General features: G+C 40.4%; 1 protein-coding gene and 1 long non-coding RNA gene across 2 annotated transcripts in view; both read left to right on the forward strand.

The window, feature by feature from the left end:
• Nucleotides 1-17,639, forward strand: part of LOC138749666 (AP-3 complex subunit sigma-2) — a 356,312-nt gene that overhangs the window by 168,637 nt on the left and 170,036 nt on the right. The gene's annotated exons all lie outside the window — the stretch shown is intronic.
• Nucleotides 12-8,996, forward strand: LOC138749891 (uncharacterized). The gene is made up of 4 exons (XR_011348920.1): nucleotides 12-247; nucleotides 4,197-4,292; nucleotides 5,552-5,676; nucleotides 7,048-8,996. It is a non-coding gene; the product is annotated as an uncharacterized lncRNA (long non-coding RNA).

The following is a 17,639-nucleotide window of genomic DNA, read 5'->3' on the forward strand; positions in this document are numbered from 1 at the left end:
GGCCGGCCGTCCCCGCACGTGACTGGGACGCTGGGCGGCGCGAGCGCACTGGGGCTCATTCGACGGCGCGGGCGGGGACGGCCGTGATGGAGCATGCGCAGCTCGTGGACACTCAGCCGGCCTCGCAGTGTCCCTCTGTCATGCCTGAGCCTTTCCTCAAGGAGTCGGCAAAGACAGAAGGGGAGGGGAAAGGAAGTCCAGCCAACAAAAGGTGTTAATTGGATATGATGAGAAGTGGATATGATAGGTGAGCATTGATTTTGCTTGGGTGAAAGGAGACAGACTGGGGGGAGGCAAAACCAGAGAAATCGACGTTAATGCCATCCGGTTGGAGGATGCCCAGACAGAAAATGAGGTGGTGCCCTCAGTCTGGCAGTGCACCGGACCATGGACAGCCTCGTGAGCAAGGGAATTCTTTGACCACTGGGAGATCCACGGTATTGCGCGGACAGATTTCCCAATCTGCGTCCAGTCCCTCCGATATAGGGGATGTGGTGATATGTAATTACACCACTAGGTCACCAGGGGTCATCCCGGTGACCTTGTCTATAAAGCAGTCCAGAGCTACAGCCTAGCCTTCCAGGTTCGTCTTGCAGAGACAAGACCTCTTAGTGTACATATTAGTTTATTAAATTGTACTGACAATAACCACACCAGCAGTGCGAGTATAAGACAGCTTTAATAAACTAATATGTACAGTAAACGGTCTTGTCTGGAAGGCGAGACTGTAGCGCTGAACTGCTTTATAGACAAGGTCACTGGGATGATCCCTGGTGACCTAATGGTGGAATTACATATCACCACAGCAGGAGCACTGGATGCAGTAGATGGCCCCTGCAGATTCATAAGTGAAATGTTGCTTCACTTGGAAGGACTGTTTGGGGCCCTGAATGGTGGTGAGGGAGGAGGTGTGGGTGTAAGTGGACCATCTCCTGCGGTCACAGGGGTAGGTCCCAAAGGAGACAATTGGTGGGGAGGAGTGGGCAAAGGAGTCATGGAAGGAGCAGTCCTTATGGAAGGTGGAGAGGGGAATATGTGTCTGGTGGTAGGATCACCTAATAAGTGGCAGAAATGGTAGAGGAAAATGTGTTGGACGTGGAGGCTGGTGGAGTGATAGGTGAGGACAAGGGGAATCCTGTCCTTGTAACATGAGGGGGCCAGGGCAGAAATGTGGGCAGCTTAGTGGAGGATGAATGTCTTAGGCCACAGCTGTGGCTGTGCAATAGGAAACCCCATCAGACCACAGGTGCTACAGTTGACATTTGGGTGGATGAGTTCACGGACCAGAGGTAATTATACAACGTGCATAGTCAGGAGGAAACTGTTCAGCCTGGAGTTAAAATAGTCAACACGGTTGGTGTAGTGATTAGTACAGCGGCAGCAATCTGGACTGTACTGGGGATTGAATCCCCATACTGTCTGTAAGGAGTGTGTATGTTCCCCCCTTGTCTCTGTGGGTTTTCTCAACGGCTCCGGTTTCCTCCCACCATTCAAAACATACTGGAAGTAAATTGGGTGTCACGGACTCAGAGGGAAAAATGGCCCATTATTGTGCTATATTTCTAGATATAATTTTTTAATTTTAAAAATTTGGTTTGAGGCTACAGAGGGTGGGCAGGATGGTGAGGGGAGGACTGCCCTGGAGAAATTGCATGGCATTTGGAAGAACAACAGTTGTTAAAGGAGAGCAAGGGAAAGTGGGGTTCCACTGGTCTGGGGCTAACATAGCTTCTTTTCACATGGTCTGTCAATTACTTTGATTACGAAATGAGGGAGGGCTTGAGGCCCGAAACAGCAGTTGTACGTCTTTTCCTCCCATGGACACCAAGACCTGCTGAGATCCTTCAGCATTTGTGTTCGTACTTGGATGATAAAATTGAAATGAGGAGGAAGGAATGACACTGTTGAGAAAGCACTGGGTCTGCAGAAAGACTTGCACATGTTGGGAGATTGGACAAGAAAATGACAGATGGGGTACAGTGTACTTTGGTGGGAGGAATAAAGGCATAGACTGTTCTTTAAAAATGGGCAACAAGTTCCAAAAATCAGACATGTAGAAGGACTTCGGAGTCCTCATGAAAGACTCTCTGAAGGTCAACTTGCATGCAGAGTCATTGGTAAGGAAGGCAAAAGAATGCGAGTATTCATTTCGAGAGGGATCACATGCAAAAGCAGAGATGTAATGTTGGATTTATCAGGTTATTGATCAAACCATAAAGAATATTGTGAGGAGTTTGGATTCCTAGTTTAAGGAAGAATGTGTTGGATTTAGAGGAGATTCACCAGAATGATCTCTGGGATGAAAGGATTATCATATGAGGAGCATTTGAAGCCTTTGCTGGAATTTAAGAGAATGACCTCAGTGAAACCTATTGAATACTGAAAGGACTGGATAGAGTGAATGTTTCCTGGGGGGGGGGGGTGGTAATTGGAGAGAGATGCCTGGGACCATAAGGCACAGTCTCAGGATACAAAAATGCCTCTTTAGAATAGAGGAAGGAGGAATTTCTTTACCCAGAGGGTTACTGTGGACAGCTGTGAAGGCAAAGTCATTGGTATATTTAAGATAGAGGTAGACAAGTTCTTTAATAGGAAGGTAATTGTGTTACAGGGAGAAGGTAGGAGAATGGGGTTTAAAAAGGATTGAATGGAAAGGTTATGAAATCCACCAGGTCAGGCTGGGCTAAATGGAGAGGGGGGGGAAAAAAAAACAATCAACAAAAACTGAGCAAACAATGAGCTGCCAGAGGAACCCTGGTTCAGGTTTTCATGCTCAGAAACATTGCAACTCCCTCACCCTATCTGACACAGGTATATTTGTCCTCTGCTAATCTATTGTCAGGATGTTGCCAAAAATACATTTAGACTACAAGACATGGGAGAAGAAATAGACTATTCAGCCCATCGAGTCTGCCCTACCATTCAATCATAACCCCAACTGCATAACCTTTGATGCCTTGGCTAATCAATCTCTGTCTGAAATACACCCAATGATTATGGCCTCCGCAATTGCCCGTGGCAACAAACTCCACAGATTTACCACCCTCCAGCCAAAGAAACTGCTCTGCATCTCTGTTCTAAGTGGATGCCCTTCAATCCTGAAGTTGTGCTCTCTTGTCCTTGACTCCCATCATGGGAAACAACCTTTCTACATCAACTCTGTCCATGCCTTCCAGCATTTGAAATGTTTCAATAAGATTCCCCCTCATTCTCCTAAATTCCAATGTGTGCAGCTGTCAAACACTCTTCAGATGATAATCCCTTCATTGCTGGTGTCATCCTTGTGAACTTCCTCTGAACCCTCTAACATCATCACAAAACTGCTCACAATATTCTAAGTGAGATCTTTCCAGTGCCTTATGAAGCCTCAGCATCACATCCCTTCTCTCGTATTCTATTCCACTTGAAATGAATGCCAGAATAGTATTTGCCTTCTTCAACATCAACTGAATGTACAAGTTTACCTTCAGGGTATCCTGCTGGAGGACTCCCACAAGGAATACAAATCATATTTCTCCTGGACCTTAACTAATTTTAGTCACCCCCACCTCAATTCACTGTTTCCATCTCTTTACCAACTCCTCTCACTTCTCCCTCCCTTCCCAGTGGTCCCCCCTCTACCTGTCTGCCCACATTTCCCACCTTCTGTTCAATACACCCAATGGCCCCTTTCCAGCCTCTTTCCCGATTCACCCATTTGAGGTGCTGCCTCAATTAAGAGACCAACATCATGACAGTGTTTGATTAAACCCCAAGTCATTGGCGCTAACTGCTGCACTCTCTGTGCCTGCTGTTCGGGCAATTGTCCTGGACTAATCCTACACATTGAGAATATCACTTTCAATTTGGATGAGGGGACAACTAAATGGCTTCTAACAATGATTTTAAAATAAAAAGCAGACCATCCAAGTCCCAATTTAAAAAGCACAACCTAGTTTAATTAACAAATATAAAGGAGACTTCTGGGAGAAAAAAAACTTGGCACTTGGATTCCAAAGGAGACGGTTTTCTTTTCACAGGTTAATTACTGCTTTTCAAGTCAAATTCCCGATATCACTATTGCCATTCTGATAAAGCCCAAGTAAAAATAGTTATCTTAATGTTATGTTAATGATAAATATTTTTTCTATTGAAGATGAAACCTTGCCATGTTTTTGAGAGTGAATTCACAATTTTGTGTCCCTTGGTCTCTCTAGTTTACCCTTTTATTCGAGCGTTTGACCTCTCCCTTGGAGAGTGCAGTCTGTCTGGAACAACGCCCTGACAGAAGAGAGAAAGATCATAGCAATTAGGTAAACTGAATAGGCTGTCTATCCTATATGCAATGATGCTTTAATATGTTGCACACAATTATCTCTTTTAATAACATACAATTAAGAGTTTGTTATTCACTTTTCTGCTGCTCCCCACCCTGAAACCTCTGTGTTGCAAAACATTCTCTTGCTCGGCACTAGTAAAAACACACTTTGGATTGGAACAATGGCGATCACATTCAAATTTTAAGTTATTAGGCAAGAAGAACTCAAATGCCAACTGGTCTGCACATTTCCAGTTTTATGAAGCTCTTGTGCTGAAGAGAACATAAATCCACCATTTTATATTGATGCTGGAAGCCAGGACACCTCAGAAGGTAATTCAGAAGATGAGTCCTTTTGATTCCAGGAAGACAATTGAACAGAAGCCATTCTTCATTTCAGTGATAATGTAGTGTGTTCCAATGTCTATAACATAAGATGAACCAGCAACACTGCTCTGGCATCAGTTCACACTAACTATGACCTCAACACTACTAATAACATTGCAATTTGCACCAACCTAACCATCTATTCACCACTTCACTCTTCCCATTTGCTGATATTTACCATTTTCTTGCGACACTGATTTACCACCCTCTGACTGAAGAAATTCCTCCACATCCCTGTTCTAAGCAGATGCCTTTCAATCCTGAAGCTGTGCCCTTGAATCTCCCACCATGGAAAACAACCTTTCTATATCTTCTCTGTCATTTCAAATGTTTCATTCTCCTAAATTCCAACAAATACCGGCCAAGAGCTGTCAAACACTCCTCATATCTTTAATTCCTAGAATCATCCTAGAGAACCTCCTCTGAACCCTCTCCGTCAGCAAATCCTTTCTTAAATGAGCCTAACACTGCTCCGTGATGTCTCACCAGTGGCCTATAAAGCTTCATCACATCCCTGCTGTTGTATTCTATTCCTCTTGAAATGAATGCCAGCATTGTATTTGCCCTCTTCACCAACAACTTGACATGCAATCCTGAAGGAGGACTCCCAGGTCCCTTTGCATCTGGGTATTTTCAATTTTCTTCCATTAAAAATAAAATAATCTGCTCATTTAATTTTTTTCTCTACCAAAGTGCATAAGCGTACACTTTCTGACATTTGCCATTTCACTGCCCATTCTCCTAATCTGTAAGATTACCTGCAAGTCCCTGTTCTCTCAGCACTACTTGCTCCTCCACCTATCTTCAGATCATCTGCAAACCTCACCACAAAGCCATTTATCCATAATCCAAATCATTATTTTACAGCATAAAAAGTGGCCCCAACACCAATCCCTGTGGAACACCACCAGCAACAGGCAGCCAACCAGAATATAATTCATGTATTCTGAATCTTTGCTTCCTGGCAATCAACCAATGCTCTATTCAGGCGAGTATGTTTCCTGTTATACCACGGCCACTTATCTCGTTAAGTAGCCTCATGTGATGCACCGTGTCAAAGGCCCTCTGATAATCCAAATACAAAATGTCCACTGCATCTCCTTTATCTAGCCTGCTTGCCATTTCTTCTAAGAATTCCAGAAGATTTGTCAAGCAAAATTTTCCCTCTTAAGAAACCATGCTGACTTTGGCCCATTTTATCATGTGCCTCCAAGATCTCCATAACCTCATCTTTGACAATCGACTCCAATAACTTCTCAACAATTGACATCAGGCTAACTGGTCTATGATTCCCTTTCTGTTGCCTCCCTCCCTTTTTGGATAGTTAGGAGACATTTGCAATTTTACAGCCTTCCAGGAGCAGATCAGAATCCATTGATTCCAGAAAAATCATTACCAATGCCTCCACAATCTTTACAGCTACTCCTTTCAAAGGCAAGATGGTGTAGTCCATCTGGTCCGGGCAAATCATCCACCATTAAAGACCATTCAGCTTTCTGAGCACATTCACCCTTGAAATAATACCTGCACTCACTTCCCTTCCCTGACACCCTTTGACATCTGGCACACTGCTAATGTCTTCCACAGTGAAGACTGATGCAAAATACTAATTTAGTTCCTCTGCCATCTCCTCGTCTCCCATTGTTATTTCTCCAGCAACATTTTCTAGTGGTCCGATATCTACTCTCACCATTCTTTTACTCTATATACTTGATTTTTGTATCCTTTATTATTTGCTAGCCTACTTTCACACTTCATATGAGTGTTTAGTTATTTTCTCTAAGTTTAAAAACTTCCCACAATTTTTGCTTCCTTGTACTTGCCTTTGCTTACCTGGTATACTTGCTATACACTGTGCATCCTTAGACATTCAGTTCCCAATGACATCCATCCTTTAGCCACGACTCCGTAACAGCCACAGCATCATATCTGCCAATATGTAGCTGTACTACAAGGTCTCTCTCTTTATTTTCTTTTGCTGCATGCATTTAAATACAAAAGCCTCTAGTCCTTTGTTACATTTGACTCTGTATCCCTGTTACACTGCAACTCACCCCACCGACTGCAATGCTACCATAACTGTCCTTCTACACTTAACTCACTACCAGCTGCCTCTACGTGCATGTCAACTACATCTGCCTCTTCAGTCCCAACTGCATTAGCAAACCTCTCTGCCAGGATATTGGTTTCCCCACCCCCCCCCCCCCCCCACCACCTGTTCAGGTGCAAACTGTTGCACTTGTACAAGTCTCCCCTTCCTCAGAAAATATTCCAATGATCAAAGAATTTGAAACCCTGGACCCTGCAACATTTCTTCAGCCACACATTTGTCTGCATTATCCTCCTGTTCTGACCTTCCCCAGCTCGTGGCACCTGGAGTGATCTAAAGATTACCACCTTGGAGGTCCTGCTCTTCAGCCTCTTTCCTACCAATAGACTCCATGTTCAACACTTTATCCATCAATTCATATCTACTTTTAACTCAATCATCAAATCACGACTGCCATTGATTTGCTGTCTGCCAAAATGCTTCTAACATCAACTTGCCCCCACTGGGGGTAGTCACGTGATGGAGTAGTGGTCGGTCAGGAAAACCAGCCCTCTACAGGAAAAAAGTTAGGAAAAAGCAAAGCATAACAAAAATAAAATATAAGAAATAGAAGATAAGGATATAGAGAAGAGAAAGAAGATGGCTCCCAAGAAGGACAAAGTAAAAATGACTAGAAAAAAAGTAGAAAAGTCACCGAAGAAGATAGAAGAAGGCCTTACCTGCACGAAGGAATACCCGACCATCGAGGTCAGTACCTGCCCTGTGGAGTTGCGATCCACTAGCCGATGCACTACAAAAATGGCTCTCGGAACCAAACAAAAGTGCGCAACTGCGCAATCAAAGGAGAAAGAGGACACCGGTAGGAGGGGGCTCAGCAGAGGAGTGGGCTGTCACAGAGAGAACAGCTGAGGGATGCCCGACACCAGGGCACTCAGCTGGAGGACGAGGAAGCCAGCAGAAGAGGGAGCGATGAAACAGACGAGGGAGACAGACGGAACGATGACCAACAAGAAGATCAGGAAGCACAACGGATGAGGAGCCCAGGAGGGGAGGATCAGCAATAAGAGGCCCAGCAAGAAGACGCCCGACAAAGAGATACAAGCAGCTCATCAAGAAAAACAGAAGAAACACAGACACAAATAAGAGAAGAAGACACAAATATAGATACAGACATAGAAGAAGAGGAAGAAGAAGACCAAGATCTTCACATAGAAGGTAAAACTGATGGACAAAGAGAAATAAAAGGTAAAACTGATGAACAGAATATAGATAAAGTCTTTTTTGAAGAACAAATGAGATCACTAAAAGAATGGTTACCATTAGAGTTTAACGCAATTAAAAGGAAAATGAAAAGGTTAGAACTGGTAATGACAGAAATGGGGAAAAGAGTAGAGAATGTGGAAGAGCAGAAAACAGCTGTAGAAATGGAAGTAAATTACTTAAGAGAAAAATTGGAAGTGACAAAAAAATTAAAGAGACACAAGAGTTTTTATCTCAGAAAATTGATATGTTGGAAAATTATAGTAGGCGAAACAACATAAAAATAGTGGGCCTGAAGGAGGGTGAAAAAGACATAGATATGAAGGAATTTTATAAAAGGATGGATCCCGAAGGTCCTGGGAATGACAGAAATGAAGGAAGAAATGGAAATAGAAAGGGCACACAGAGCATTAGCTCCAAAACCACACATACATCAAAAACCAAGATCCATCGTAGTAACATTTTTGAGATACACGACAAGAGAAAATATACTGGAACGGGCAAGAAATAAAGTGAGAGAAGATAATAAACCATTGGAATACAAGGGTCAAAAATATTTTTTTACCCAGACACAAGTTTTGAACTCTTAAAGAGGAGGAAGGAGTTTAATTCAGCGAAATTGATTTTATGGAAAAAAGGTTACAAATTCATATTAAAACATCCAGCTGTATTTAAAATATTTATACCCGGGGGGAAAAACAGACTGTTCTCGGATCCAGAGAAAGCACAAGAATTCGCAGAACGTTTGCAGGAAAGGAGAAGAGATGAAAAGATGTAATAAGAATGAAGAACGGCGATAAAGTATATATAAAGATGTAAAAACAATGTATACATAAAGAACTAAAGAAGGAAAAAAGGGAAGAAAGGGAGTAAGGGGTAAAAGAGAGAGCTTTGTTATATGTGTTTAAAAAAAGTGTTTTCTGGAGCGGGCTCGGTAGAGGGGGAATGACCATCACTGCAAAATCAGTTGACGCTGCGAACAAGATCGCAAACCAAATGAAAAGGGGAGTTGTGGTTGCCCAGCAAGAGATATGGGGCAACTCAGAGAGGGGGGGGAACTTTTGGGGTTAAGGTATTAGTGGATGTGGGAACTGCAGAGATACTTTATGTTTTAAATGTGTTGTCGTACATTAAGTGTAAGAGAAAACTAAGAGTTGGAAAAGGGGTATGGACATGGCGAAGAGGTGGAAAAGGGGTGTATGCAAGATACAAGATGGCCATGTTGAACTATATGACTATAAACATTAATGGAATACATAACCAAATTAAAAGGAAGAGGCTATTAAATGTATTGAAGAAGGAAAAAATAGATATAGCATTTGTGCAGGAAACACATCTAACTGAAGCGGAACATAACAAATTAAAGTGAGACTGGGTAGGACATGTAACGGCAGCATCATATAATTCAAAAGCTAGAGGTGTAGCTATATTAATTAATAAAAATGTACCAATCAAAATAGAGGAGAAAATAATAGATCCAGCAGGGAGGTATGTAATGATAAAGTGTCAGATATATTCAGAATTTTTGAATTTGCTCAAAATATATGCACCTAATGAGGAGGATCAAAAGTTTATGCAGGATATTTTTTTGAAGATTGTAGTTACACAAGGAAAAGGAGGGGATTTTAACCTTAATTTGGACACAATGTTGGATAAAACTGGACAAAAGACAAGTAAAAAGAATAAAGTAGCCAAATATATAGTTAAATCAATGCAGGAAATGAAATATATGGAGGAGGCAACACCCAAGAGAGAAGGAATTTTCATATTACTCGAGTAGGCACAAAAGTTACTCAAGAATAGATATGTTTTTGTTGTCAGCCCATATTCAAGGGAGAGTTAGGTACACTGAGTATAAAGCTAGACTACTATCAGATCATTCACCCCTGTTATTAGCAATAGAACTGGAGGACATCCCACCAAAAACATATAGATGGAGGTTAAACTCCATGCTACTTAAAAGGCAGGAATTTAGAGAGTTTATTGAATTCCAAATTAAAACATATTTTGAAATAAAAACAGGATCAGTGAAAGACAAATTAATATTACGGGACGCAATGAAAGCCTTCATTATAGGGCAGATAATGAATGATGTGACTTAAGATGAAAAAGGATTACAATCAGGAAATAGAGCAGTTGGAAAGGGAGATAGTAAGTACAGAAAAGTAATTAGTAAAAAGGGATGATATAACAAAAAGGAGAGAATTGGTGGATAAAAAAATAAAATATGAAACATTACAAATGTACAAGGTGGAGAAGAACATAATAAAAACAAAGCAAATGTATTACGAACTGGAGAAAAAAACACTTAAAATATTAGCCTGGCGACTTAAAACAGAACAAGCAAAAAGAACGATACTGACATCAAGGAAAAAGGACAAACAAATTACATATAATCCAACAGAGATTAATGAAAATTTTAAGGAATTTTATGAACAATTTTATCAAACTAAGAACGAGGGGAAAGATGATAAAATAGAGAAAATTTTAGCTAAAATTAAACTGCCGAAATTAAAAGAACAAAACAAACTAATAAAACCATTTGAGATAGAGCAAGTACAGGATATATTTTAAAAAGCTGCCGAACAATAAAACACCAGGAGACGATGGATTTCCAATAGAATTTTATAAAACATTTAAAGAGTTATTAATTCCTCCTCTCCTGGAAGAAATGAACCAGATAGAAGAAATACAAAACTTGCCAGATTCATGTAAGACAGCAATAATTACAGCAATCCCAAAGACAGGGAAAGATCCATTAACACCAGCATCATATAGACCAATATCGCTACTAAACTCAGATTATAAGATAATAGCGAAATTATTAGCAAACAGATTGGCCAATTGTGTATCTAAAATAGTAAAACAAGATCAAAGTGGATTTATTAAGACGAACAGCGGAAAATGTCTGCAAACTTATTCATCTAATTCACGCAGTTCAAGGAAATAAGAAACCAACAGTGGCTGTTGCTCTAGATGCAGAAAAAGCCTTTGACAGAGTAAAGTGGAATTACTTATTTAAAGTATTACAGAAGTTCAATCTACCAGCAAAATATATAAATTGGATTAAAGCGTTGTATAATGGACCGTTGGCGAAGGTAACAGTAAATGGATATGTATTGAATCACTTTAAATTAAGTAGGTCAACTAGACAGGGATGTCCACTATCCCCCTCATTGTTCGCCTTAGCAATAGAACCTTTGGCAGAACTGATAAGAACAGAAAATAAAATAAAAGGGATAAAAATAAAGGAGAAGGTGTATAAAATCAGCTTATTTGCAGATGACATCATAGTATACCTAACAGAACCAGAGGTATCAGTAAAAAAATTACATAAGAAATTACAAAAAATGAAGTATGGGAAAAGTTATGTTCTGGAACTATGAAGAATACAATAAACACAAGGTTATGGATGATACAGTATAATTGGTTACACAGGGTATATATTACTCCTCAAAAGTTAAAAGAATGGGATTCAACATTATCGAATAGATGTTTTCACTGTAAGAAGGAAATTGTAACAACATTACATGCAACTTGGGCATGTACAAAAATAAATACGTTTTGGGAAGAATTAAATCAGATACTAAATAAAATTACAAAAAATAACAAACCAAAAAAACCAGAGATATTTCTTTTAAGTCACATAAGAAGTAGAGAATTAGGCCTCAAAATGGATAAAGTGCAAAAAAAAATTCATTATGATAGCCTTAGCGATAGCAAAAAAATGTAAAATGTCAACTTGGAAAATGGAAGAGAGCCTGAGAATACAGCAATGGTACATGGTAATGAATAAATGTATTCCATTGGAAAAAATAACATAATTTAAAAAATAAAGTCACAATGTTTGAACAAATCTGGGAACCATACATGGGACCTATCAGAGAGCTTGCCTACGACCTCCATCCCCTAAAATGAGAATGAAAATGATAAGATAACAAAACGACTAGATTCAGTGTGTAATATATAAATGATGCATTTTTCTTTGAGTGAAGATATTGTTTTATGGTTTCATTGTATTGTAAATGTTGAATATATATATGGGTTTTGGAGGGGGGTGGATAGAGGGGAGGGAGGGAAAGGGGAAAAAAAGGGAGAAAAGACCACTGTGTAAATTTAATGAGAAACATTTGTACATATTTTGGATGATATGGTTCTTAGTGTGAAAAATAAAAAATTATATTTAAAAAAACTTGCCCCCGCTGTCAAAAAAGCAGCACATTCAATAGTGTTTAAAACCACTCAGCTGACACTTGCTGACAGTTTACAGCCATTAAATTACTTCAATAGATTAGACAAGGTCCTGGATTGGGACAGATGAACAGTTGTCTTTCAAGCAAAGGTTGGCCAAACTCGTCTTAATCCACTGAAATTTAGAAGGCAAAGAGGTCCTAATTGAAACGTTACAGGATGGAAATGTCAAACCTGAGGGGGTAGAAATTTAGAATAAGATGGAGAAAGTTTAAGGGAGATTTATGAGGCAAGTTTTTACACAGTAATAGTGCTGCCAAGGGAAATGTAGAAGCAGATACAATAGCAGCAGTGTTTAAAAAGCATCAAGACAGACACAAATATAGAAGAGCATGGAAGCATATGGATAGTGTGCAGGCAGATTGGATGGACATGACCAGTGTACACAAATATAAGCTGAAGGGCTTCTTTCCGTATTAGAGCACACATGACATTATTAAATTGCAGACAAGGCTCTGTGGACAGAATGGCCTATTTCTAATGTGTGTGCAATTCAGATTCAGCATTGGTCACAGCCATCACCCACATTCTGCTCACCCACCATCAACTGATGTGAACTCGCCAGCAAGAAGCAACTGCCACTGTCAACATACACTCACCAATTAACATCAACTTGCACTTACTGTCAACTCCCACCATCAATACGTACACCATTAACCAAGTCATTATCAACCCACACTAACACCCATTGCCAACTCTTCATCAATTCATGCACACCATCTCACAATCATCAGCTTATTCACACCCATCATCTGCTCATGACCACGAACAAATATCAATTCAGATAGCATTTGTTCTCACCAATTCACAATCACTGTCAACTCATGCTTTACAAACTCAAACTCACTACCACCTTGCACGTCTTCACAACAACCAAGTGTGCAGTAACTGCCACCTACCCCCTCCACCAATACACCTCCACCATCAACTTGCATCATCCTGACACCCCAAAACAGCCACCAACTGTTGTACATGTCGAATATTCTTCAAGAGATTTTTTTTAAATTTTGGAATGAAATACTGTTCCAGATATAGCGTACAGCAAATGCCTCTCAAAGAATCTGACACGAGCAAGAAAATGTCCCAACAATGATTCCAAAAGGAATCCTTTTAATTTTTAAATATTCGATTTCAATGTGAGGGTCTGTAAAGCTATTTAGTAATGTCATTACATTTGATTTAAACTACTGATATGCCACAAATTACTCCACTAAAACCATAATCTTGATACGCACCTCTACTGTTCACCAGAATGCCAAGTGAATTGATCATAATTTGATTACAGCCAAATCCACTGTTGTTCAGTAAATTAAACATTATAGTTTTGGGGTTGCACTTACCAAATGTGCCATTGGGGGAGCCACAAAGTAGATTGCATTGATTCCATCTGGAGGTGGGAGAAGTGGAGCATTTACCTTGGGCATGTTACGGCAGGAGGCAGAGGCAGGCTTGCTGCAAGGGCACTCCATGTCCTTGATGTGATGTGAATGCCCTACTGCATTCTGTTGGTTTATCAGGAAATTTCTCTGCACTTTGTTTGTATAATAACATGGCCCAATGCCAGCCCCAATTACATCCCTCTCCAGTTTGCGTCCCAACCAAGCTCTGCACTGCTTTGAGCCGACAAGTTCTTTTTTTTCCAAAATACATTGCCATTTCCCCCTCGCAGTTGGTATCTGGGTCACTCAGCTACATTGAAAATATCCCAAAGGAGTGGGAACAACAATTCATGCAATCTGGACATATGAGAAAGTAAAAAAATTTTGGGAAGATCTAAATCAGATATTAAATAAAATAACAGAAAACAATATACCAAAGAATCCAGAGATCTTCCTCCTAAGTAACATAAAAAACAAAGAATTTGGAATTGATTTGGAGGATGCACAAAAAAGATTTGTTAAGATAGCTCTAACCGTAGCAAAAAAATGTATTATGTCAACCTGGAAATTGGAAGATAATTTGAAAATACAACAATGGTATATAGAAATGAATAAATGTATTCCATTAGAAAAAATAACATATAGTTTAAGAAATAATATTGAAATATTCGAACAAATACAATAGCGAAAACCTACCGGGGACAATCATTACCTAAGTTAATGGAAGGAAAAGGAAATGAAAAGAATGGACTCAGTAGAATTTCTGGTGTATTTTTATTGAATGACAACATTGTCTGACTGGTTTAATGTATCCTAGATTGTATACCTTAAATGGACGGGAGGGGGGAGGTAGGGAGGGTGGGTTGGGAGGAGGGAGGGGGGGGAGAAAATGGCACTGTATATGTGTGAAAAGGAAAAAGTGTGTACCATGGTTAATGTGATTTATGGTGTGAAAAATAAAAAATTTAAAAAAAAAAGAAAATATCCCAAAGGAGCATGTTTGTAATTTAATCTTTCAACCAGTGTGTTCTCCTGCTTTTCCCCTGATGCTGTCTGTCATATCTCCTTCAGTTGTTGGTATCAGAGTATTGCCGGGATATTTCAGCATATTCCCACATCTCTATCAGAAACACTCCCTGATCTCAATTGCAACAGATGACAGGTTTTTAAAAAAAATTTGTTGAGGCTCAAATCAGTGAATTCCTCACAGATTAGAAGCAAAATCTTGGAAATGTGCAATCTGAAATACAGCTGGTGAGGCAGCATCTGTGGAGACAGAAAGAGCTAGCGACTCATCAGTGAAATTTTAGTCAGAGCTGTACAGCTCAGAAACAGACCCTTCAGCCCAATCCATCCCTGCCAACCATGATGCCCATCTTAGCTCGTCCCATTTTGACTTGGTCCATATCCCTTTTTCTACACAAGTATCTGTCCAAATATTGTAATTGTATATACTTCTGGCAGCTCATTCCATATACCCACTACCCTCTGCATAGATAAAATTGCCCCTCAGGTCCCTTTTAAATTATTCCCCACTGGTTTTAGACTCTCCTCGATGGGAAAATGCTGACTGTTCACTTTATCACAATAAATAGGAGCAGAAGAAAGAGTTTGGTCCACCATTCTAATCATGAGCTGATCCATCTATCCACCCACTCAACCCCACTCCTCAGTTTTCTCCCCAATACCCTTGATGCCCTGACTAATCCAATACCTGCCAATCTCTGCCTGACCTCACTTCTACAGTCACCTATGGCAATAGGTTCCAGACACACAATTCTCTGACCAAAGAACTATCAGAACTAGGAGAGGCTCAGCAACTGAGCAGGTCAGTTAATTGTATGAAAATATTGAGTTCAATATGGAGTCTGTAATGTGCCCAATTGGAAGATGAAGTATTATTTCTCAAGCTCAGGTTCAGCTTTGTTGAAAGAGTATAGTAGATCAAGGGCAGAGGTTGGAGAGAAACGCAAGGGAGAATAAAAGTGACAGGTGAGACATGCATACAGTCTGGTTGGTCTTCCTTCCAAGAGGAGATCTCAAACCATCACTGCCTCATCGTCTGCTTCTTCCATTATCACCATCAAACACTTCTCTCTCTTTCCCCAGCCCTGCACTAGCATTCTGAAGGACTGACACCCCATCAATCACTCCCATCAACCACTTCCATTCTCAAAACAAACACAGGGGATGCCAATCCTGCACTTCCTCCCCACCACCCTCCTTCCAAATGAATCAGAAACGGGCTTGCAATTTCCTTCCTCCCCCCCCCCAATTTTGTTGACTATTTGTAGCTCACAATGCAGCCTCTTCCACAACAGTGAGACCAAGCTCATTTTTTTTTTCCAGAGCACAAGTGAATCCTCAAGTACCCAGTCATTAAGGAGTCACATGATGGAGTAGTGGCCGATAGGGTAAAACCAGCCCTCTCCAGAAAAGAAGAAAAAATGTCAAGACAAAGTTCAACAAATATAAAATATTAGAAATAAATGATAAAGTTGCAGAGAAGAGAAAGAATATGGCACCTAAGAAGGAAAAAGTAAAAACAATGTGAAAAAAAGAAAAGACACCAGAAAAGAAAGAAGGCCTTACCTGCACGAAGGAACAGGCGTAGTGGCGAAGAGCGCCCAATCTCCGAGGTTGGTGTTGTCCCTGCGGAGTTGCGACCCCCCGACCGGTGGACTGCAAAAATGGCTCTCTGACTCAAACAAAAGTGTGGAATCTAAGGTAAAGGAAAACACCGATGGGAGGGGGCTCAGCTGAGGAGTGGGCAACCACGGCGCGACCAGCTGAGGGACGTCCGACACCAGGACTCTCAGCTGGAAGATGAGGAAAGTGGCAGGAGCGGGTGTGAAGTACCAGGTGAGAAAGAAAGTCGACGGAGTGAATGGCAAGAGGAGCAGCAGCAGGAGGCCAGACAGATGAGCAGCTCAGAAGGAGAGGACCAACAGCAAGAGGCCCAGCAAGAAGAGGCCCGACAAAATGAGACAAGCAACTCATCAGGAAAATCAGAAGAGACAGATACAAAGAAGAGAAGACACAAACATAGATACAGACACATAAGAGGAAGACGACCAAGATCTTCACAGAGAAATAGAAGGTAAAACAGATGGACAGAATATAGATAAAGCTTTTTTTTGAAGAACAAATTAGAGCATTAAAAGAATGGTTGTCATTAGAATTTAGTGCAATTAAAAGTAAAATGAAAAGAACAGAAGATAAAATGCAAAGATTAGAACTAGTCATGACAGAAATAGGGAAAAGAGTAGAAAATGTGGAAGAATGAAAAATGGCTGTAGAAATGGAAGTAAACGACATAAAGAAGAGGAAGGAGTTTAATACAGCAAAATCGATCCTATGGAAAAAAAGGTTATAAAATCATGTTAAAACATCCAGCTGTGCTTAAAATATTTATCCCTGGGGAGCAAAACAGACTGTTCTTGGATCCGGAGGAAGCTCAAGAATTCGCAGAACATTTGCAGGACAGAAGGAGAGATGAAGAGATGTAATAAGAATGAAGAACGGCGATAAAGTATATATAAAGATGTAAAAACAATGTATATGTAAAGAACTAAAGAAGAAAAAGAAGGGAAGGAAGGAAGGGGGAAAAAGGGAGATCTGTTATATGTGTAAAAAAATGTTTTCTGGGGGGGAGAGAATAACTGTCACTGCAAAATCAGTTGATGCTTTCCAAATGGAAAGGGGAATTGTGGCTGCCCAAGGGAAAAGGGGGCAACTCAGAGCGGGGGGGGGGGAATATTTGGAGTTATGGGAATATTGGATGTGGGAGTTGTTGGAATATTTTATGTTTTAAATGTTTTGTCATACATTGAATTTAAAAAGGGAAAACTGAGATGAAAAGGGAGAAAAGGGGGATGGTGGTAGTGAGGAAGCGAAAAAGAAGTGTAAACAAGATACGAGATGTCCACGTTGAACTATATGACTATAAACATTAATGGAATACATAATCAAATTAAAAGGAAGAGGCTCTTAAATTTACTGAAAAAAAGAAAAA

Source organism: Narcine bancroftii, chromosome 14 (assembly GCF_036971445.1).
Source record: "Narcine bancroftii isolate sNarBan1 chromosome 14, sNarBan1.hap1, whole genome shotgun sequence".
Taxonomy (NCBI): Eukaryota; Metazoa; Chordata; class Chondrichthyes; order Torpediniformes; family Narcinidae; genus Narcine; species Narcine bancroftii.